This window comes from Oryza sativa, chromosome 8 (genome assembly GCF_034140825.1).
Source record: "Oryza sativa Japonica Group chromosome 8, ASM3414082v1".
Lineage (NCBI taxonomy): Eukaryota > Viridiplantae > Streptophyta > Magnoliopsida > Poales > Poaceae > Oryza > Oryza sativa.
Window position 1 is genome coordinate 14,756,303 of NC_089042.1, and position 17,517 is coordinate 14,773,819.

Sequence of the window (17,517 nt, forward strand, 5' to 3'; positions counted from 1 at the left end):
TATAACCCGTGTGCATTGTATCAGCAGCAGAAGCCTTTGAAAAATCAGCCCCATGCATGTGACGGCAGTGTTGGATGGAATCTTGGCGCATGCACGGCGTCGGATGGAAAGAGATAACGGTGGGAAAAACAAGAAAATGCTAGATGCACGCGCACAATGCACCAAGAAATCCTACCCTTCCATCGATGGCCTTGCCCACGGTTACAGCCGAAATTTATTTATTTTTATTTGAGTACGATTGACGGAAATTAGTGAACAAACGAGCAAGAGCATAGTAGTGAAACCAATATTATAAATAACTGGGGATAGTTTTGGTTCGATAAAGCAAACACATAAATAGTACTCCCACCGTTTTAGATTATAAGACGTTTTGACTTTACTCAAAGTCAAACTACTTTTAAGTTTAACTAATTTTGTAGAAAAAAGTATTAAAATGGCACCACATGAAGCATTATATGGAAGAAAATGTAGGTCACTAGTGTGTTGGTATGAAACTGGTGAAAATAAATTGGTAGGACCTGAATTTGTTAGAACAAAACAAAGCACTATTGATATAATCAGAGAAAGACTAAAAATTGCTCAAAGTCGACAGAAGAGCTATGCTGACGAGCGAAGGCGAGAATTGGAGTTTAATGTTGGTGAATTAGTATATCTGAAGGTTTCACCAAATCGTATGACAAAAAGATTTGGAATACAAGGAAAATTAAGTCCTAGATATATTGGACCTTTCAAGATTATTGGTAGAAAAGGAGCTGTGGCTTATTAGTTGAAACTGCCAGCAACACTATCTACAGTTCACAATATTTTTCATGTGTCTCAACTTCGTAAATGTCTAAAAGAACCTGAAGAGAAAATTAAGCAGGATCAAGTGTAGCTGAAATCTGATTTGTCCTATGATGAGAGGCCAAGTAAAATTTTAGCAGAAGATTGGAAACAACTTCGTAATAGAACTATCAAATTCTGTAAGGTCAAATGGAAAAATCATTCAGAAAGAGAGGCCACATGGGAGAAAGAAGAGTTGACGAAGAATTACCCTTATCTTTTCAGGTATAAATTTCGTGGTCGAAATTTTTTTAAGGGGGGTAGGATGTAACGACCCTAAAATTTTAATTTGCTTCGCCGCACTGTTGGCAACCTAGTTATAGTAAACTCACTGTGTTGAGCTGAACGACTAGTTGTGTCATGCGATTGGCTTGGATTTTTGCGTTAGAGGATCGATTCATATGCATATATCACAGTAGAAAACACAAATTAGACACATAAGTAAATTCTTTATTTCTTCACATATACATTATACAGTGTTGTTGCATACATCAAACGCATCTCATACATTATTCATCTAAAATAGAAATAATGAAAATTAAATAAAAATGTTGGTGTGATCTGTGACCACACCTTATTGCTTTAGGAGATTTTAAATATAAGATTTAGGCAAAAGAGAAAATTTAGAGTTGCTTGATGTCACATATTTTGCAATCAAACCATTTTGGGGCACAAAATTAGTAACATTAGCCATCTCTTAGTAGCTTCCAAAACTATTTATTTCTTAGGTAAACTGTGAGTTTTTGGGCAATTGAAAATCAGTCCCTAAACTCAAAGTAATCTCCATATTTTTAAAGTCTATGGTACTATAATGCAAAAGTTACAAATATCATACTTTTCACTAGATTTTTATTTAATTGCAAATCTGTGAAAAATTATGCTGAGCCTCCACCGAATAAACCATGCTTAGGTGTCAAACAGGGAGACCACCAGTAAAACCTTAGTAGGTGAGTCACCTAGTAGTCAACCATGTCCCTGTGACAAAAACCATATCAGTGTGAACTCCATCCTGACCGAGCCTCGTTTTCCTCGTAGAGACCAAAACCAGTAGCAAGAAGAACCACCATAACCAGAGAGTTAGAGAAGAAAAGAAAAATACAAGAGGGCAAAATCACCCAACAACAGGTGGAGCAGGGGCTCCAGCTCCATTAGGAACAGGTACCCCAGCTGAAGGAGGAGACGCTGATTCAGTAGAATCAACCAACCAATAGAAGCTGCAGTAGAAGCAAAAGAGGAGTTCAACCATATATTTTCACAACCACTGAATAATCAACAAAGAAGTAAACTAGTTTAAGATTTAGGAAAGAGTAAATAATGTATATATTATATTTCCTGATCACACGCATTAGCAATTTCAGATTTTTATTCATGCAAGCATCATCCATGGCATATAATCATGATTGAAATCAGATTATTTACAAATCAAGAATTTAGAGACCATATCATTTGCATTACAAGGTTACAGTGGCACACATCCAACCAATACTTTTATTGTGAGACATTATGAGAAATAGAACAGAAAAATAGAAGGGGGAAAAGGGATATGGAGTTACTGGTGAGGGTTGTGGCTGCCGCAGTTGCCATTGAGGTATTGGCCGTCTCCACGGCGACCACCACAGGAGTTGAGTACCAATAGTCATGAAGGACAGCAATGCTCAGATTACTTGAGAGAGGAGAGGTGGTAGTAGAGGATGGAGGTAAAGCAGGATATGAGCTCGTGGGAACTAGGGAGAACAAATCACTGCAGGGGCAGCTGCTAGGGAGATCGCCGGAGTGGGGAGTGGCAGCCGGCCTGAGGGAGAGCGTTGGTGTTGACGGCACTGTTTGGGGATGGCGGCACAGGAGAGAAGGCGTGAGGGAGAGAAGGAGATAACGAGAGAAGAAGATGAGAAGAAAGAAAGTGGGCTGGTTGGGCTTTGGTTTTGTGGGCTGGACTAAATTGATCATATATAGTCTCCAGGAAATTAGATTTAGATTTAGAATAGAATGTGAGCAAGTTTATATAGCATACAAATTGATGATTCTAAATTTTTGGCATTAGTGCTAAAATAAAATCTGAGCAGAGAAAAATAAATTTATATAACAGCACCTGATCATTATATTTGCCATTCATAATACACAATTCATATGCATTGCATGCGGTAAATTAAGCGTTCGGAATATGTCCTTATTCGGACTTCAGTATTTTTTTTCCGAAGTTCAAGTTCCTGAGGAATCATTCATTTCGACTGAATCTGAGGGTATTCATGGTGTTTTCTATCCAGGCAAGTCCATCTCTTGATCATATTGCTTAGTTATTTCAAATATTTGCAACCTATATATCTCTCCCCATTGCATAGAAAACCAGAAATTTATTTTTGAATGTTAATATTGTACATGTGAATCTGTGGATCAGTTCTTTGGTGATCTTGATAATTGGCAGTCTGAACTTAGTTGTTGTGTGGTTCAGCTGTATATGCTTAACATCATAAGGTTAATTAACAACTGCTGTAAGGTATGCAAGCGCCGTAGCGATCATGTCGACCATATGACCTGGAATGGGACAGGCTGGTTTAGTAGTTCTTTCTTAATGGCTTTATCCTGCGGGCTTAAGGACTTCCGCGAATCCCGTGAGCGTGGGCTAGCGATGAGGGTTGCCGTTGTTGCGGAATCTGATTAGATGATGTGGATCGCCGTTGTTGCGGAATCCGATGATTCGCCGTTGTTGCAGAAATCACCCGCAGAGATTATTGCCAAATGGGATTGATGAAAAGCTTGTGACCTTATCCTTGCCGGCATACACCATGAAGTGTGCTTAGGCGCTGGCGTGGTGGCTGTGTAGCGCGGGCGTTAAAAGGTTTAAGGCGTCTATGGGTATAGCGACACACCTCTGCAGAGTGTATGAATTGTGATATGTCACTCCCTGTTTCGGGTAGAAACTGCGAACGCGGCAGGAAAGGGATCTATCGGAGATTCTACCCTGTGGTACTTTATATGCAGTAGTGTTTTATAATTAAAATTTGAATTTTTGCAACAAATATTTGTCAAAAACATTATGAATTCTTTGAAGAATCTTGGATTCTAGAGATAGTTGCATTCACACATTTCTTGCTATTGATGGGCTTGTTGAGTACCATTTGTACTCATCCCCTATGTTAATTCCTTGTATATAGATGTTGAATCATTAGAATCTGTTGAACAAGAATATATGGCTGGAAGTGAAGGAACTCACGTTATGGATGACAACCGGGAAGGACTCTACGATGATGCTGAGATTGACTATGATAATTAGTGTATAATATGCATGGTTCATATAGTTGATGTAGTGGTGATGGTAGTAGCAGTGGCAGCGGTAGTATTTGTAGTAGTAGCAATAACGTTAATATGAGTAGTAGTAATAACTGTAGCAGCACTTGTGAATTTTCTAGTGTGCTGTATATTTGCTGAGCTTTTGGGGTTTGTATATTATTTTGTTGTTATCGCTCGAGGCTTGTCTTGAGCTGTATCTATTGTACTGTAATAACCGGAACCAATGCGATGTTTCTGCTATGCTACTCTGATGTGCATATCTCTGAGTAAACGATGTCTATGAAGATATATGCTATAGACTTATATTCTACTCTTGTTGTGGAATATGTGGGTCGTTTCAGGTGGTATCAGAGCATTGTTCGACCTTAGGCCGTAAGTTAGTTGGAGACTTGAGAACTCTAGGATTGGTTGAGATTGCCTTGTAAAAAAACATAGATTACTAAAATTATGTTGCAAAATTTTCTTATTCTCTTATCCTTACTTGTGTACTGTTTTTTTAAAAAAATATAGATTCCCTTGATTAACTATAAGTGCTAACTAGTTTGTTGGACTGGGAAATGGAGGTTCAGGATATTGAATTGCCAAGGACCACACTGACTCAAACTAGACAGGTCGACGACTTTCATAGTACATGGGTTAGATACCTTGCAGAGGTTCAAAACTCCATTGGACAAACTGAGAGAACTCAATTGGAGATTCGCATGATTTATGAGGGGCCTGGATTGCTGTTTTATGAAGCACATCTAACTTTAGCTCCTATGCATGGATTTTAACTGCGTGAGTTTCATGGTTACAATAGTGAGGAGAGTTCTGGAAATACTTTTGACAAGGATTATTTTCCTTCCATGAGAGAGCGACGTTTGACTGATACTACAGCACCAGCTCGTCGTAGTGCTCGACTGCAAGCTAGAGAGTCTCAGTAATGTGGTAGTGTAGGAATTAGAGGGACTGACTTTTGGGAATGGCTGGATATTATAGATGGTTTATTAAAGATTTTTCCAAGATTGCTAGACCTTTAACTCAGTTACTTAGAAAGGATGTTAAATTTCTATGGACAGAGGACTGTGAAGAGAGTTTCCAAGAACTTAAGAACTTAAGAGGAGACTCACAAATGCACCAATGTTGACTTTACCTAGGATGGGTATGAATTTCACTGTGTACTGTGATGCATCTAAAACAGGATTAGGTTGTGTATTGATGCAAAACCAGAAAGTAATTGCTTATGCTTCAAGACAGCTTCGACCTCATGAAGTGAATTATCCTACTCATGATTTGGAATTAGTAGCTGTGGTATTTGCTCTCAAGATATGGCGACATTATTTATATGGAGCAAAATGTGAACTGTACACAGATCATAAAAGTTTGAAATATATTTTTACTCAAAAGGATCTGAATATGAGACAACGACGGTGGTTAGAACTTATAAAGGATTATGATCTAGAGATTAATTATCATCCTGGGAAAGCAAATGTTGTAGCTGATGCTTTAAGTCGTAAAGCACAAGTTACACAGATTGTAAGAGAGGAAAACATGCCTAAAGAAAATTTTGCTAGTTTAAACCGGATAAATGTTGAGGTAATTCAAGGTCCAGCTACAACAGTAATAAACAATATGATACTGGAATGTGAATTGAGTAGTCAGATTCAAGATAAACAACAAGATGATGCATATATTCGAGAAGAAATTCAAAGAATTAAAGCTGGAAAATTTTCTGAATTCAAACTTGATGATAAGGAACTGTTATGGTACAAGGGTAGAATCTGTGTGCCTAATGTTCCAAAGATTAAGGAATTAATTCTTAGAGAAGCTCATCAAACCAATACACTATGCATCCTGGAAGTCCTAAGATGTATATGGATTTAAAGGAAAGATTTTGGTGGAGAAATATGAAGAGAGAAATTGCAAAATTTGTATCTGAATGTGATGTGTGCAGGAGGGTTAAAGCAGAGCATCAAAACCCGGCAGGATTATTACAACCATTACCTATTCCTGAGTGGAAGTGGGAACAAATTGGTATTGATTTTATCACGGGTTTACCGAGAACAAAGAAGCATAATGATGCCATATGGGTAATTGCTGATAGACTTACCAAATCAGCACATTTCATACCAATACGACAGAATATGGATACTGACAAGTTAGCAAAACTCTACTTAGATCGAATAGTAAGCCAACATGGAGTTCCAAAACGAATAGTGTCATATAGAGGATATAGAGGATCAGTGTTTACCGCAACAACGGCGAATCATCGGATCCCGCAACAACGGCGATCTACATCATCTAATCGGATTCCGCAACAACGGCAACCCTCATCACTAGCCCACACTCACAGGATTCGCGGAAGTCCTTAAGCCCGCAGGATAAAGCCATTAAGAAAGAACTACTAAACCAGCCTGTCCCATTCCAGGTCATATGGTCGACACGATTGCTACGGCGCTTGCATACCTTGCAGTAGTTGTTAATTAACCTTATGATGTTAAGCATATACAGCTGAACCACACAACAACCAAGTTCAGACTGCCAATTATTAAGATCACCAAAGAACTGATCCACAGATCCACATATTTTAATTTGAATTTTTGCAACAAATATTTGTCAAAAACATTATGAATTCTTTGAAGAATCTTAGATTCTAGAGATAGTTGCATTCACACATTTCTTGCTATTGATGGGCTTGTTGAGTACCATTTGTACTCATCCCCTATGTTAATTCCTTGTATATAGATGTTGAATCATTAGAATCTGTTGAACAAGAATATATGGCTGGAAGTGAAGGAACTCACGTTATGGATGACAACCAGGAAGGACTCTACGATGATGCTGAGATTGACTATGATAATTAGTGTATAATATGCATGGTTCATATAGTTGCTGTAGTGGTGATAATATTTTTAAACCAAGACTAATATATTATAAAATTTATCCAATTATAGATTTAATGAAACTATGCTGGTGTTGTAAATATTACTATTTTTTTCTGTAGAGTTAGTCAAACTCAAAGTAGTTTGACTTTGACCAAAGTCAAAACGTCTTATAACCTTAAACGGATGGAGTACGATACATATCCATTTCAACGATGGATTTTAAAACCTGAAAGGGCACCGTTCAATACAAATTAAAATTAAAGTACACACGTCTACCCGTCGTACACCTGGTTTGCAATAGCTTCACGGTAAGCCGACATAGCTGCCTCGCTGTTGGGTGAGTCGTACCATGTGCGTAGGGGTGGCGCCTGTGGCACATGGGGGTACCCGTTGTACAATGGGTGATGTGTCATAAAGTGGAGGTCGTTACTATCAATCTTAAAGTTGTGAAGAGCAAAAGTAGCAACTATAATCTTTGTCTGAGCATCAGCCTCTCCAAATAAAGGAATTCCCGTAAGACTCTCCACTGACTCTTGATCATCCCAAAAACTCTTTCAGTTGTATTACGCAAGCTGAGTGCATGTAGTTAAAAGTCTCTTCCTTTCCAACTGGGGGTGGAGCTTTGTCGTTATCGAAATCATCCAAGTGGTATAGCACATGTGGATACGGCGGTAGGAAACCGTACCTACTGGGATAACCATAGTCAACAAGCAGATATTTTCCTGGAAATTGAAGAAATACAAGTGTACGCATTGGGCACAAGTGCATATTTGAACTTAAATTAAAATGCAAATGTCAAAGTTTGAAAAGATTACTAACCTCATGACAACCTTGGAAACGCGAAGGGATAAGATCGCACAGCCTCTGATAGCACTCTCTAGTCGTGGACTGAACCAGGCCATCCAGCACCTACAAACGTAACTCGTTCATCCCAACCAATAACGGTGAGCACATTCCTTGAAGTCTCGTTGTGACGGTTCCCGTGTACAGTTGAAGTTGAGGACCGCACGAGAAGAGGTATGTGCATCTCATCAACTGCACCAACTGCATCACAGAAAGGAAGGCAGGCAGGCTCTTGCCCTAGACGGTAATGTTGAGCGAAGTTGTTTGGATCAACACATTTGATGATGTCGGCTGCCATTGCATGCACAACATTCAATACCTTGTGAAAATATCTATTTACCGTGGCATTGCAACGAACCATCCTATTGTTGATAGCCCTCACGAAATAGCCACCTGCCATAGAGTACAGAAACATTCCAATTCCTTCCATAGGGCATACCTCATAGGTACCATGCAGATGGTACCTGTTGGTGAGTAGATTATAGAGAGCATGAATCTAGTCCACTCTCATGCGAAACATGTTGTGGCACTGCTATATATGGGTTGCCCATCTCCACAATCCATTTTGTTCCGTACTACTGAGGGACACGTCTTGGAGCTCTTATATGCACATTCCTTTGAAAAGAAGCAGCCAACAACTCAATAATTGTTTCATCCTCTTCACCAGTGTATCCATCTTGAGACTCTGAGGTGTTCTTTGAACTGATACTCATCCTCCTAATTCATCAAATAAGCAAATAGAGGTTGTTATGCATGTTATGATCAGTGTCATATAAAACTAGTTCATTTGCTCTAAAAAAAGTTAATTAGAAACACGTAAATAATTAAACTGAAGCAAACAATAAATTTAGGTTAGAATAGTAATGAAGACAGGAAATTTGGTTAGTTCATGTCTGCACAAGTTCAGCTCAAATGTTAATAAATTACAAAATATTAAATTTATATTACCATAAGCACAACAAATAAATTGTAGCACAAATACAGAACTAAATAAATTATTCCATTAAACCAAGCAACTCAAATATCAAATGCAATGTGTGCCACATTATTCATACATACATACAAATAAACATGCATACAACGTTTATCACAAGTGTTGATTTTAAAATCGAACACATTATTCAACTATCATCACGATGGAATAAAAAGGTTGCTTGAGCACACTTGAGCTTTAGCCTCCTGCAGCAGCAAACATCAGCTTTTGCACTTAATAGCAGCTAGCACTCAACTGCAAACTGCAGCTCACAACAACAGCACACACCTCACAGCATCACACACAGCACATAGCAGCACACTCCCATCAGCTTCGGCATACAACACACAGCACACAACGCTCCCAGCAGCAGCAACACTACCAGCTCCATCCCCCATCAGCACAATGTTGCACCATCAGCTCCCCCAGTGCCATCATCCCCAGGGTCACCCCCATCGTCCCCATCAAACCCTCCACCACCAGGTGGAAACCAACCTCCTGAGCATGATGGTAGAGGGAAAACCTCCACCATTAGGAAACTTCATGGCATAGTGGAAGAGAATGTAATACTCACGCATCTCCTGAGTAATGGCATCACCAAGGAATAACTCGTAAAAGTAGGGGTCACACTTGATCAGCACAATGCAAGCCCTAGCACTCCTCACCTCTTACTCCCGCTGCTTTTGTGCTTTGCTCTCACTGGACTTAACCCTAAGATTTGCGAGCCTCTACAAAGCCTCACCTGTGGAGTCACTGTGGGTCTTTTTGGAACCCCTAGATCCACTACTCGGTGTTGCCACACTTTTGTCCCTACGCCTGATAAGCCTTGATGGTGGCTCAGATGATGGTGGCGACTCCGACAAGTTGACAAGGTGCTAAACATCAATGACACCAGGGTTGGCTGGCAGCAGCTGCTATTCAGGTTCAGCTACAGGAACACTTGAACGGTTGCCGACAACAGTCCTCCCTCTGAAAACAGCATGGTGTTCATAAATGAATCTGACATGACCACGCATAAATGATCTTGCCCCTCTCCTCATCTGCATGTGAGAAAAAGAGATATATAAGAGGTTGAATATGAAGCACAATTGCAAATGTATTGCATAAATGACTGCCGCCGACATTTGCATATCCAATAGCATAATGGAGCAAAATTGTGTTGCAGCAAGCAAGGACAAAGTAGACATACCAAAGTTGAAAAAAACATCAACTACACAGCAGTTGTGCATGTTTCTTTTGCATAACCAGAACAAAACTGAAGGCACAAACATGAATCACCCAACAGCAGCAAGCAAATATGTGTAAATAAACCATAGAATCCATATTGTTGAAGCAACAAGCTCACAGTAGCAGCATGTGCAGTCCATACACATATGCAGTGTGCAGACCATACACATATCTCTACTACTTAAAAAATTCGTAGTGGTGGTCTTGATTCCTGACATAGCAGACGCATCTGACAGACACACGTAATCTCAACCATCCGATTGCCATATCCAACGGCGTCAATCTTCTCCCCATCACGCGCTCGCTCCTCTCTTGAATCGATCTCCTCCCCACGCCCACTCCTCCTCCTCCCACGCCGCGTCCTTCGCCCTCCTCCCTGGGCGACGCTCGCCCCGCCGCCGCATCGCCTCCTCACCAGCCACGCCCGCCGGCCTCCTCCGCGATCGCCGCCGCCCTCTCCAACGCGCCTCCACCTCGCATCGGATCGATCATCCACCTTCGCCCTCCTCCCTGCGTCGCCTCCTCGCCTCCTCACCTTCACACCTCGCCACCGCATCGCCTCCTCAGCAGCCCCGTGCCCCGCGCCCCGCGTCCCGCGCCGCCCTCGACCGCCGACGCTGCGACCCGCGCCGTCTCCTCGCTGCCGTCGCCGCGCCCCGAGTCCCGCGTCCCGCGCTGCCCTCTACCGCCGATGCGGGAGCAGGAGGTCACGCCGCGTCAACACCGCCGAGGAGCCGCTTCCTCGCCGCCGTCGCGACGACCCGCGCCGCCCTCGACTGCCGCCACCTCCGCAGATCGCCATCGCACGCCTCCGCCTCTCAAGGTCACACGCTCATCGCCGCCCGACACCCCGCCGATTGGGGACCGAACGCTGACCCTGCATCGACGCCACAACAGTCGACAGAGGGGAGATGTTGAAGACCTCACTCCAACGACGGCTGCGCGCGGCGACACTACCAGGCACTGAGGGAGAGAATGCGGTGCGAGGTGCGGCGGGGTTGTTCGTCCTTGCCCAGATCAATGCCGCCGCCGATCCCTCACTCGCCCCTCGCCCAAGTCGGCGCCAAGGGCGGGGTTCGCCAATCTGCTTCCCAGCCGCCTCGCCCGCTCCATGGGAGAGGTGACACCTGTGCCCGCCTCCAGCGCTCCATGCCCCCGGATACCATCCGAGCACGATCCCTCCTTAGCTTCTGCCGGAGAAGGGACGCATGCGCCGACCTTCAGCACTCTACGCGCCCTGTGGATAATTGGTTCGTTCTCTTTACGTTGCAATCCATTCATTTGTCAAGAATCATCATTGTGAGTGCCGAGGGTTATTACAGATTGCAGGATCACTAATGCTCTTTTTTGCCCATAAGGTGTTCAACGAAATGCTGCTTAGCCAATGTATTACCAGAAATTGATTTCTCTGTAAGTGAGAATGTCATATTGTCATGTCCCCTATGTTGTTATTTATACTAATGATTGCAGGATTCTCTCTGTTGTTATTTATGCTATGAAGTGCTGGGAAGTTGAGAGTGTTGCTACCAAGCAAAAAGATTCAATTGATCTGTTGGAGCAAACTAATTTGGATCTCGCAGTCTCAAAACTAATCTGGTTCTTGATTGTTTCAGAGTGGATGAAAATAAAAAATGGAATGATGCAGTGAAGATTATGTAAGCAATGTTCGTGATATATCGATCCTGAAATTCTCATAGATGGCCATTGCACAAATACAAAAATTTGCAGGTTATTAATTAGTGAACTACATCTCTGTAAATCTGCATAACATATGTTAAAGCTAGCCCAAGAATTAATATGTTGTAAATCTGCTCTACAGTTGACACTGCTTACATTTTCTACTATTAATAACCCTCAGCTGTGATAGATCTGATACCTGCTTAAAAATTTGAGCTGAGTTTTCATACCTAGCAGTAGGACTAACATTTTATGTTGTATTGTTCAGCTCAAGATGAACAACCACACCAACCCCAAGATCACCAACTAAGCCTATCCTGCTTCATGATTGTTGCTGCAAACTCCAACATGCTTGCTGCTGGTGCAATCTGAGCCGGCTGGTGGCAGATGGGAGCCTGCCCTATGTTGTTAGCAGCTTTCTTCACTCCAAGTCATGCTTGCTGCCTGTGGTCTTGGTAGTTTCTTTTTTGTGTTGTCAATTTAATTATTATGATTTCCCATGTGCTCGGCTATTGGTGTTCTTGTTTTTATCTGTTTTGTTTCAGGGTGTCATTACTATGGAGTAGATCATTTTTTTCTTATTTTTTTTAATGCCTTGTAAAATAACCAACTAGCAGGGATGTTCATAAATTTCTCCCTTTTGTTTGGTTTTTTTCAGACATATATATATAATGAAGGCATATATACACAAAAGGAGGAGCTGTTTGAGGGTCTAAAGGACAATAGCTCAATTGACTGGGAAGCTGTTGTCATATGCTGAGAGCAATCTGCTAAATGTTAAAGAGGTGCATCTAACTTTTGTACCCAGTGAACTGCAAATCTGCACCTTCATTTTTGATTAATAGTTTCTTTGGATTCAGATCAAAATAGCTCAACATGGGAATTTTTCTAGCAGAGGATGGGCAATTCTTGGAAAATACTATATATTTCTTGTCGTTGAATATGATCATGTCCCATTATTTTGGCACTTGCTGCCTTGATTCTGTTGCCTGTCCCAGCCCTTCAGCTAGCTCTCTATCACACATGAATGCGTGACCCTTGATGGTTGTATGCAGTTGGGATATTTTGGTGAGTTCATCCCCCTTCCCCACCCCACCTCTCTCTCTCTCTCTCAAAACCATCATTTATCTTCACTATTGACTTACAATTTCACTTCTAGCTGATGATGATCAATCAAAGCTAGCTCATATGTATTAGTGAGTTTATGAAAAAAAGGATCAGATATTCAATAACAGAGTCAGCTCCTTCCGAACGATGGCAAAATGGTACCTTTATAATTTTACTTCTCAACACGCACACATTTTTTTATGACGAGTTTGAACTTTTGTTCTCCTTGTCAGATTTTATCTGAAGCAAGTATCATATACTTCTGTATTAGAATATGGACGCAATCATATATCTCCTAAGGTTTAGTGCATACTCTCATATTTGGAAGTGAATACCAAACGTGTATGAAATAGTGCATTCGATTTAATCTATTCTCTCTTGGGCATTTATTCGCAAATGCAAAGATTTTTGTAATTTGATCGTAGCATAGATTATGGCAACCTTGGCTTTGTGGTTTGCCATGTCATGTACTGATATATGAATGTGATGCTTTAATTAACGTTGAAAAGCCATGAATTATGTATTCGAACGAATTGATTGGATGTGTCCTGAAATCGGTTCAGACTTTCGTTCTTTGGGTACTGGCGTGAGACGGGGAAAAAGACGCTGAAGACATCAAGCATAACATGGAGTTGATAAAACATCGTCGACTGAATCATGATTTGTAGTTTTTTTGGATTGCCAGATTTTTTTCAGTGTTCAACAAATTTTCACTCAATAATTATTTAATATCTTTTCACTTAATATAATTTGAAATTGATATATAGCATTTCCCGTTGCAACGCACGGGCACCTTACTAGTGTCACAAGAATGTACATATGCCACAAAGTCCTAAAGTGTAATTAAATAGGGAGGTTATCCATTGACCTATGTTGCATTTGCAAAACCACCCCATAATGAGGAGTGAAACAAGATCTAAACATTGTGAAAAGCATTCAATAATGCATAGCATACAGCTAGTTACAGCAGCAGCTAACTTAAGAATAAAGTTTGCAAAGATAAAATGCAAGCAGCAGCAAACAGCAAGCAAGCACACTTCATGGCATTTCTATATGACAGTAGAAGAAAAACGACCAAAGGCATGCAAAAATTCTTTAGGTGTACTATGCATAACAACAACAGCAGACAACAAATATTGTTCAGTGGTAATGCATTTCAATATTTTAAAGTGCATGTACCTTGCATCAGTAATATGTAATATGGTTTGTTTGTATTAAAAACATCACAAGATGGAGATGTAAACTAAAGATATGAGGTTTTTTAGCCAATCACAAAATGCTCTAATAGTCAATGACAATAAAATATAACTATAGCTAAATATGGGAGCAACCACTATTGTAGGCAAAGAAGGTGATAGTTAAAATATACCATGTTGGGAGTAGCAGGTGTTGTACATGTGTTCATGACCTTGTATAAATTAATTGAGCTCTTGCATGTACTCTATTGCATAATAATTAATTGAAAGTAGTGCTACGTATTATTCAAAAGAAAATTTGGATTTGCTAAGTTATGAAGACCAATTGTACTCTAGTTGGAAGTACTATATCATATTTCATTAAAAAAAATAGCAAATTTATCATCTATGATGGCTTTAGGTTTTGAACTCATATAAATGTTTTAGTTTTATGTCCTTGTAGATTCTCAAATAATGCTACTTTCATTTATCATAAGCATCTACATTTTTGTATGAGACAACATAAGGAAACCTATGAGATCATAATGTACTAACCTTGGAAACACAATGTGATGTTTCCATCAATATAATTACCATGATCTACGATGACTTTATTCATTGAAAAATCCATATGTACTTCCTCCAATGAATTCTACATTTCTCGATCACACATACCTAACTTAAAATTTGATTACATCTAATTAAACTATGTATTCTACTCTGCCACAGCCAAAAATTAGTTAACAGCTACATTTAATCCTAGGTTGAGAGATCCAAATATGATGGTTTTTTCTACCCTTATGTGAAAATGAGTTGTCATTACAGCAAAAAGGAGTACTGTGAGGACTTACCCCTTCCATTGATTCCCACCACTCTGGGCTGGCGCCGATGCTGCCAGTGTAGGGGTTCCTTCCTAGCCCAGTTGCCATAGATTCCAGCCATGTCCATGTCTAGAATCGGCGGCGGCAACCATCCTAGAAATTCTTCACCTGCTGCCTGCTGCCTAGTGACCTGCTTTCCTACCTTGGCCAGCATCTAAGCTTGCGAGTTGGCATACCCCTGAGCTTTGGGGCAAGACGATGTGATGTTGCGAGCTGCAATTTCCTCCATGTAGCTCTCTAGGAACGCTTGCAGTTCGTCCTTAGTCCAGTGAGTGTGCCCTCCGCCAGCCATCTAACCACACAAGTTGAGCAAACAGAAACAAACCTCAGAAACTCAAATCTAGGTAGTAGTTACCTTTCTTAGTTTGTCGGATTTGAGGAGGTCCCAATCCAACGAGCGCACAACCTTCTCCGGCGTGAGGCAGCGGATGAACTAACAGACTGCTTCAGGGTTGTTGGCAGCTACGGATGAGAGCGCACGAGCGATGAGCTCCACATCGTCTTCTGCAGTGGCTCCAGACACAACGTCGAAGATGTACAACTTGCTAGAATCTTGGCTCGATTCCAGGTCAGCTGAAACCTCTCCCAACTTGCCGGCGTCAATGGGCGACACTAAAGAGGGGGAGGTACAGAGGAGAGGTTGAGGGGATGGACATTTTCTCTTGATTCCTCTTGCTGCCATGATCAACTACGAGGGGTCTAAAATAGGCGTCGGCGGCTCTTCAATGGCGCACACAAATATTGAAGCCGCGCGTCGACGATTTTACCTAGGCAAATTTTGCTATAAGACACTGCCAATGTGTGGTTTTAGCCCTAGGACACTGCCAATGTGTGGTTTTAGCCCTAGGACACTGCCCAAACTTACTTTTGGAGGAAAACACTTCATAAACGTGGTAATTTGCCAATGGACACCGCACCAAATAAAATAATAATTTCTGGTTGAAGAGGAGAGAGAAATCGCGTGAAATGTCAAAAATGCCCTTGGGCCCACATGTCAGCTATCTTCTCTCTCTTTCTTTTTCTTTCTCCTATCCCTTCTTCTTCCTACCGATCGGGAGGACGGCCGGGTCGCTGCTGGGCGCGATGCTGATAGTGCTCTTCGTCCGCCGACGAGGTTCTATCCAAAGTTCCAAACCAAACCAAACCATTTCCCCCTTGTAGATTCAATCCAGTTCTTAAAACCATTCAAGCCCATTCTAATTCCACTGCAAGCCAAGCGAAGAGGAGTAGTTCATGTTGAGGCGGAAAGTGGTGACGCCCGCGCCGAACACCCCGTCGGGCCCCGTGGCCGTGCGGCACTGGAACTGCATCATCTCGTTGCCGTCGGCGCCGTACCGCGCGGCCACCCTACACCCACACCAGCCGTCACCGCCGCAGCCATCGGACTTGCCGGCCCGCCGTGGCCGCTCCACCCTCGCCCTTCCACCGCCGCCGCCGCCGTCGGACCTCGCCTGCCCACCTACGATGCCGTGCTAATGCTGCTCGTGCGCGTGTCACCAGTGACCGCCGCGGTCTATCGCAGCTGCAGCGTCTCGGCGTCGGGCTGGCGCTCTGTAGACGCTGGAAAGGGGATAGAGAGTGGAGATAAGAGAGCTGACATGTGGGTCCAAGGGCATTTTTGTCATTTCACGCGATTTCTCTCTCCTCTTCAACCGGAAATTATTATTTTAATCGGCGCGGTGTCCACTAGCAAATTACCACGTTTATGGAGTGTTTTCCCCCAAAAGTGAGTTTGGGCAGTGTCCTAGGGCTAAAACTACACATTAGCAGTGTCCTGTAGTAAAATTTGCCTTCTACCTACTGTACTACACGAGATCAGTGCAGAGATCGATCAAATCAGCTCACAAGGCTGCAAAAATGCAGCAGGAATCGCTGCCAGGCTGCAGCAATGGATGTTGGAATCGCTGCCGGCAACTGCGCACACCACGCCCCTTTCCACAGGATGCGGTCTCCGAGGGGCTGCTCACGAGTCATTGATGTCACCCGCGTCATCGCCCGGCTGCACGCCACTGATGACAACGAGCAACGAATTCAGCTCCGCACGGCACGCTGACGCTCTCCTCCTCTGCCTCGACAATCGCCAGTCGGTAGTATGCACTCTTACGCGACGTGTGGAAAGGGGAAAAACCGGTGGACAATGGGGTGAGCTGCTCCTTGCGATGGGATCACGAGAGAGCGCTAGAAGGAGAAGATGACGCGGTGACGAAGGTCTGACGTAAACGTCATGCTCACAACGGCGTTATAACCCACGTGGACTTTTATAGTATACTTTAAGCCCAACACAAAATTCTGCTACAGTAACGACTCCCCTAGCCCATGTCAGCCCATCCAACTCGCCACTTTAGAGCGCACCCAAAAGCTAGATTGCTCCCTAGCTGGGATGACAGCTGAAAACTCCTGAACGACAAACAGCTGGTCACCAACAACGCCAACAAAACATGAAACATATAGCACGACCACTACAACAGTCCCAAATCATCAGGCAGCCTTCCCACCATACGAAGTTGCTTGGCCTTCTGCATCTATTTGTTATAGAGCAAATTCAAATGAAGATTGTCTTTTCTTCTTTGAAAAGGATTCTCCATCTTTGCATCAGCGTGATCAACATGTAAACCAACCTGCAGAGGAGGATAAATATTAGTGACAAAGAAATGAGGGAT

At 42.3% G+C, this 17,517-nt stretch overlaps 3 long non-coding RNA genes across 20 annotated transcripts; 1 reads left to right on the forward strand and 2 right to left on the reverse strand.

The window, feature by feature from the left end:
• Window positions 1-1,251: 1,251 nt before the first annotated feature.
• Window positions 1,252-2,662, reverse strand: LOC9268948 (uncharacterized). Its single transcript, XR_001548122.3, has 2 exons — window positions 2,376-2,662; window positions 1,252-2,036 (listed from the first exon to the last, which is right to left on the reverse strand). It is a non-coding gene; the product is annotated as an uncharacterized lncRNA (long non-coding RNA).
• Window positions 2,663-8,800: 6,138 nt separating this feature from the next.
• Window positions 8,801-16,578, reverse strand: LOC4345295 (uncharacterized). Of its 2 annotated transcripts, none has more exons than XR_010734695.1 (3): window positions 15,264-16,578; window positions 14,828-15,149; window positions 8,801-9,830 (listed from the first exon to the last, which is right to left on the reverse strand). It is a non-coding gene; the product is annotated as an uncharacterized lncRNA (long non-coding RNA). The 2 variants fall into 2 exon arrangements; XR_001547993.3 differs by having other exon boundaries at window positions 15,213-16,578.
• Window positions 10,315-13,190, forward strand: LOC107281832 (uncharacterized). 17 transcript variants are annotated; one of them, XR_010734692.1, is made up of 5 exons: window positions 10,315-11,267; window positions 11,340-11,427; window positions 11,631-11,745; window positions 11,963-12,149; window positions 12,353-13,190. It is a non-coding gene; the product is annotated as an uncharacterized lncRNA (long non-coding RNA). The 17 variants fall into 17 exon arrangements; XR_010734691.1 differs by having other exon boundaries at window positions 11,376-11,427; XR_010734693.1 differs by lacking the exon at window positions 10,315-11,267 and having other exon boundaries at window positions 11,274-11,745; window positions 12,353-12,479; window positions 12,555-12,762; window positions 12,854-13,190.
• Window positions 16,579-17,517: the final 939 nt, after the last annotated feature.